This window comes from Octodon degus, unplaced genomic scaffold, assembly GCF_000260255.1.
Source record: "Octodon degus isolate 3935 unplaced genomic scaffold, OctDeg1.0 scaffold00001, whole genome shotgun sequence".
NCBI classification, from domain to species: Eukaryota; Metazoa; Chordata; class Mammalia; order Rodentia; family Octodontidae; genus Octodon; species Octodon degus.
This window is the reverse complement of record NW_004524577.1, coordinates 6247797-6253796: the sequence shown is the minus strand read 5'-3', so window position 1 is coordinate 6253796 and position 6000 is coordinate 6247797.

Genomic DNA, 6000 nt, shown 5'->3' with positions numbered 1-6000 from the left:
GAGAGTGGTGTGTGTGTGTGTGGCCAGCTCAGCCCACCAGGGGGCGGGGCTGGCTGGCATGTGGTGCTGGGGGATTGAACTGCGGTCCCTGATGCTTTGCCAAGCTTGTTCCAAGTAGGTGCTTTAGACCACTGAGCCATCTCTCCAGCCCCACTGATTATATTTTCAAGCAATCCTCCTCCACCACAAGTGGAAAACCACCATCCTTCACCTTGAGTGGAAGGGAACTGCGAAACGGGCCGGAGGGAACCGAAGCCGAGACAGCCACCCGCGAGGCCCGACCCGAGGGAGGAGGTCTAGAAAGGGAGCCGTCCGGGTCGCTGCTCTCTGATATCCTGCCATGTGCCCGCCGCAGTCGCCTTAGGCACTCGGGCCACACGTCCTGCAGAAGCAGGGCGGGGCCCTGGTCACACAGATGGAGAGGCAGTTAGTTAGTGTAACTCTGGTGACCGAAGGAGGCTGACCAGGTCGTGCAGAGGAGCTGGAGAGAAACGTCATGGGACGGGCAGACAGAGACAGACAGACATGGCCTGAGCACCCAGGCCAGGAGCCAGATGGGGAAGCTCTGGACGAAAACATTGTGCAATCTGGATGCATCTGGGGCAGATCCACTCACCCGAGAAGCGTTTATTGAGCACCTACTGTTTAGCAGATCTGTGCTGCCCCCCCATCCCCACCCGCACCCCACGCCCAGTGGAGAGGACTGACTGCCGGGGACCCTGGGCTAGGGCACGTCCGTCTGCGAGGGCCATGGGGCCCCAGGGTCGCCGCGGCAGCTGAGTGTGTGGGGCGCGCCGCCGAGAAGGCCCGTTCGCCCACCCACTCATTTGTGCGAGCGAGAAGCGCTCCCTGAGCTCACGCCCTGCAGGCTGTGGCGAGATGCGGCCGGTGGGCTGCAAAGGCTCTGGCTCTACTGCGCTCTGGGCTTTGTGCCGGAGACTCAGGCTGGATTCCGGAAGGAGCGAGGGAACCCGGTGGGAACGAAGGGACAGGAGGCCGAAGCGGAGGAGAAGGGAGCAGGAAAAGAAAGGAGAAGAGAGGAAGAGAAAGAGCGAAGGAGGAAAAAGGAACGGAGGAGGCGACAGAAGGGGGAAGAGATGGGGCCGGGGAGACGGCTCCGTAGAATCAGCACTTGCCTGAGTTCAATCCTCGGTTCTGCTAAAAAATAAATAAATACATACATAAATGAAAAAAATAATAATAAAGGGGAAGAGAGAGAAGGGGAAAAGAAAGCTGAGGAGACAAAGGTGGGAGGCGGACCCTGGCACCCCATGGGCACTCCTGAAGGGACCCCCAGCACACCCACACTTGGGGAGGATGCACAGCCCTGGGATAGCCGGAGGCCCCAGGGGCCACTCGCAGAGGGCCCTACGGAGGGGACAGGACTGTTTGGAGACCTCCATCTGTCTTCTTGTCCATCACCTCAGAGCAGAGAGACACTCAGCTCTGCAGGGCGGGGAACTTGTGAGCCCTGGGTTCAATCCCCAGTACTAGAAACACAAAACAAAATAAAGTAAAACAGAAATTTCTTATCTTACAATTGGGGAGATCAGAATTCTAAAACTGGTCTCACTGAGTTAAAAGCCCAAGGTTCAGCAGGGCTTTGGTCCCTCGCAGAGTCTGCTCCATGACTCCCCACTTCCTGTGGTGGCCTGCATCCCTTGGCTTTTGGCCACCTCCCCAGCAACGTGATGTTTCACATTCCTAATTCCCCAGCATCCTCTTTCATTAGAAGACACTTGGGATTATGCTGCTCCATCTAGAAAATCCTGGATAGGCTCTCCACCCTAAGCTCAGCAATGAAAAGCTGGGGAGATGGCTCAGTGGAATAAACGCTTCCCTGGCAAGCGCAAGGGCCTGAGCCTGAGTTCAATCCCCGGTTCTGGAAAAAAAAAAAAAAAAAAAAAAAATCTCATGCCAAGCTCAGCGACAGGCAATCTTTTTTCTACCTACGGCCTCCGCCTTTGTTCTCTCGGGTAAACACCTTCACAGATTCATTATTTACTACAATGTTCCAAACTGCTTTATGACTGCAAAAGAATTTCACAGTGGTTAAAACAAAGCACACTCACGCTTTATCTGAGAACTCAGAGAGGGTTTTGGTCATTGGGTGATGTGCTCAAGGGCTGGGCCACTCTCCCTCCACTCTGTTATATTTAGGATGTCATCTCCCGGGCAGGGTTTTTCTCCCTTCGTGGTCACAAGAGGGCTGCTGAAGCACCAGGCATCAAATCGAAGCCAAAGGAAGGCGACCAAGGTGCCTTCTCATGGGGCTTTCTTGGAGGAAGGAGAGGTGCCAGCGTGTCCATTACAGAATGGGCAGACCGACGGGTTAGCTACGGGGACTAAGTCAACCTGTATTTGCCGTCTGGAAAGTGCTTCCTGGGTGGGATCCTGTGGAGCGGGGCCAGGAGACGTGAGCAGCCAGAGGCAGGCTGGTCTCTGGCTGCGCTGGGCTCCGGGTGCACGTGTGCTGGGAGGCTGCAGCCACGGCCTTGGGCAGATCAGCTCAGCAGCGTGGGTCAGAGAGCAGCCTAGGACCTGACCCCGAGCAGCGCCTGCCCAGGGCCGGGGGCAACCAGCTGGGAGTGGGGGAGGAGCTGGGGTCCTGCTGATCGCCCTCCCCGCTCCCTCTCCCTCCCATCCCTCTCCCTGTGCTTGGGGTGACACTTGTGGCTTCCATATCCTTGGATTCAGCCAACCACTGTTTGAAAAAAAATATATATATATATATATTATCGATCGCATCTGAACCGGCTGTGGAAGACCCGCTGTTCCTCCCATGATTCTCTAAATACCGCAGTGTGACCAGCACGCGCTTCACATTTCCCTTGAGGCAGGTGCTACCAGGTGCACTGTGCAGGTGGCCTGCACACACTGTGCTGCTTCGTGCAAGGGCCCAGCGGGTCTGGGACTGTGGTTCCCCCCGGGGCCCGGGCCCAGCTCCCTGTGGCCCCTGTGGGTGACTCCCGAGTGGCAGATGCCTGGTGTGAAGCTGCAGGTCCGCAGGCTTTCCCGGCACACAGCTGGCCCAGGTTCAGGAGCGCGGCGTGGGAGTGGGGGCCAGAGGGACCATCAGGACAGTCTTGCCTTGACTGTCTTGTTTTGTTCTGCTCTGTCCTTTTTACAATAACCTCTTCTTTTACAGTAAAGTAACATTAAATGGAGAATGTCGTTATTTCCTTTAATTGTGGTTTAGATACACCTCCCCCACCGCCCACGGATCCGATGAGCGTGGTGCTCTGCGCAGACAGCGTTCTAGAGGCTCGTGCGTAGCGGCACGTTGGGTGCTTGAGATGGACACGACTGTGACTGTCATTCTCATTCTACAGATGAAAGTGTAAGCATAAAGAGGCTGCATGGTGGAGGCCTGGAGGGGTCGTGGAGAAACAGAAAGCAGAGGTGGGACCAGGTGCACCGGGTCGTTGGGGCCGCTGGGATGAAGGCCGCGGTGGCCAGTTTAGGCCACCAGGGGGCAGCAAAGACCAAGCAGCCGACGCGTCTGCGCTCCAGGCCGACTGTTGCCCGGCTGTCTGTCCCTCCTCGGCTTCTCTTAGTATCTTTCATCTGGAAGGAAGACGAGACCCTGAGTGGCCAAGAACCTTGCCCAGTTACACGGTGCAGAATCGACCGGGGCTGGCCCGAGAGAGCTGGAGCCCTTGCCGCTGCGACCTCGCTGCTCCGGGCCGCAGAGGGGACACGGGTGGGTGTCCGCGAGCGGCCCGGGGGCGTGGTTAGCAGGCAGGTTCAAGTCCCGGCCACCTGTCACCTCCGGCAAGTCCCCGGGGGCGTCACCCCCCTGCGGCCAGGCTCGGTGAGGTCAGGCCTCCCTGCCGCAGGGGCTCAAAAACTTGCTGGGGTTTTTGTTTTTTGCCATTTTGGTTTTTAATTAACTTTCGTGGGAAAATCATGTCAGAAAGGCTTATCAACAGGATGTCAAGGGAGGTACTGCTTTAAAAAAAAAAAAAAAATCATTTTGTGACTGCCCCCAGGGGCCAGGTGCTGGGGCGGGATGGGGTTTCCGGGGTTTTCACCTTTTCTCTTTAATGCCTTTAGATTTTTTTCTGAACTGGAGGTTTGCACATACCAATTTAAGAATCAGACAAATCCAATGAGCAGTTTTTTATTAAAAAAAAAAAAGTCAGAAAGGCTTATCAACAGGATGCTAAGGGAGGTACTGCTTCAAAAAACATTTATTTTGTGACTGTCCCCAGGGGCCGGGTGCTGGGGCCGGATACACTCGTTACTTCCGGGGCGCCTCATCTTTGAAAAAAGGGGGAGGGTGTGTGATAGTGCGGAGAGAGACCCCCAAAATCAATGCCTCTGGAGGTGTCAGTTGGGTCTTTCTGGAGGGCACTTGGGGTGCCACCAGTCTCCTCTGGGAATGCCACCCAGGTCTGCCCTCTGCCCACAGCGCTTCCCGTACCGCGCAGTGAGGGCTGCTGGGAGACCCCTGCCCCAATGTGTCACCCACGCACACCCACCTGCCTCCCACCAGGGTTGGGGCAGCTTGATTGCTCCTGGGTGCCCCACCAGCTCCCCCATCCATGTGGCTCTGGGAGTCAACTTTGGGTGCCATCTGTTCCTCTTGACCCCTCCTCTTCCATCTTTCCAGAACATTCCTCTCCTCTAGGCTGAGGCAATGGAAAATAGTATATGGGAAGAGTTGAAAAGTTAATCATTTTTAAATGTGTAAATGTTCATTGATTAAGTAAAATATTTAACTCTGTCATATATTTCACCGGCTGGAGGCTGCCTTGTGGAACCCATATGACATTTCTACTGTGGGCCATATCTGCTTTGTCCCTTCCAAAACAAATGCTGGTGCTTAATTCTCATCATGAGAGGCACGAGGAAGTTCAACTACCGTGTTTCAGGTGAGGCCTTTGGAAGGTCATCAGGTAAGACAAGGTCATCAGAGTGCCGCGCCTGTGACTGGACTCTGGTGGCTTTACGAGAACAGGGGCCAGAGGACTCTCACTTCCAGTCTCACACTGTCCGACACCCTGTGTCTCTTGGGGGCTCTGTCAGCAAGCGAGCCACCCACAAACGGTCTGCTCGGCCTTGTGCCGTGAGGCAAAATAAGCTTTTCTTCAGCATGTACCCAGTCGGTGGTATTCTGTCAGCGGCCACACGCAGTGGGGTGACACAGTGTCCATCTCAGCAAGAGGTTCAGTCAGATGGACACTCGTTTGTAGACATTCGTTTGTCTGCCCGCAAAACCCCTTCCAAAGATTGTTCTTGGAACCAATGTCCTTCCTCTCTCTTTTGCAGTCCCTTTCTGCAAATTGTCTTTTGCGGGGGGCGGCTCAGCCCGCATACCCTGAGCGTGTGGCTGGCGTGGCATGTGTGTAATGGGTTAAATGAATTTTGTGCTTTAACTGTGGAAAATTATTGGGAAAAACTTCGTGCTTCCTGCTATCTACTCTAAGGAGTGAGGTCTCACTCCCTGCTCAAGGCCATTTAGTAATGGGTAACTGTTTGTTGTCAAGGCAGCGAGCTGAAACAAACTCCCTCCCTAACCATCGCCTGTAAACATAGTCAGGTGAAGATGCATCTTATAAAAGTATGCCCTTATCACTAAGCTGTGACAGACCCTTTAGTTACAGTTTGCAGCTGTGCCAAATGAATGTAGTTTTCTATAGTTCTGCGCTAGATAACAAATTTACTTACCAAATTGGATGTGATTTCTGTTACAAATACCCCCCTGCTACCTATGTTTGCTTGCAGATCAGTCTTCTCCTGCAGAAGTGGCTGATGGCCCTGAGCTCAGTAAACAAAAGGCTCTATTCAAATTTCTATCTGGCTGATCTGGTTCCTATGCTGAGTGACCCATAACAATGTGGGGCTGAGGATTGAATCTTGGTCCCGCGTTTGCCTAAGCTTGCTTAAGCAGGTGCTTTAGACTGCTGAGCTGTCTAGCCGGCCCCTTCCTGAAAATTTGAAATAAAACTGGGATCTGTGCTATAATGGAAGTGTTGTTTGCCTTAACAATTGCCC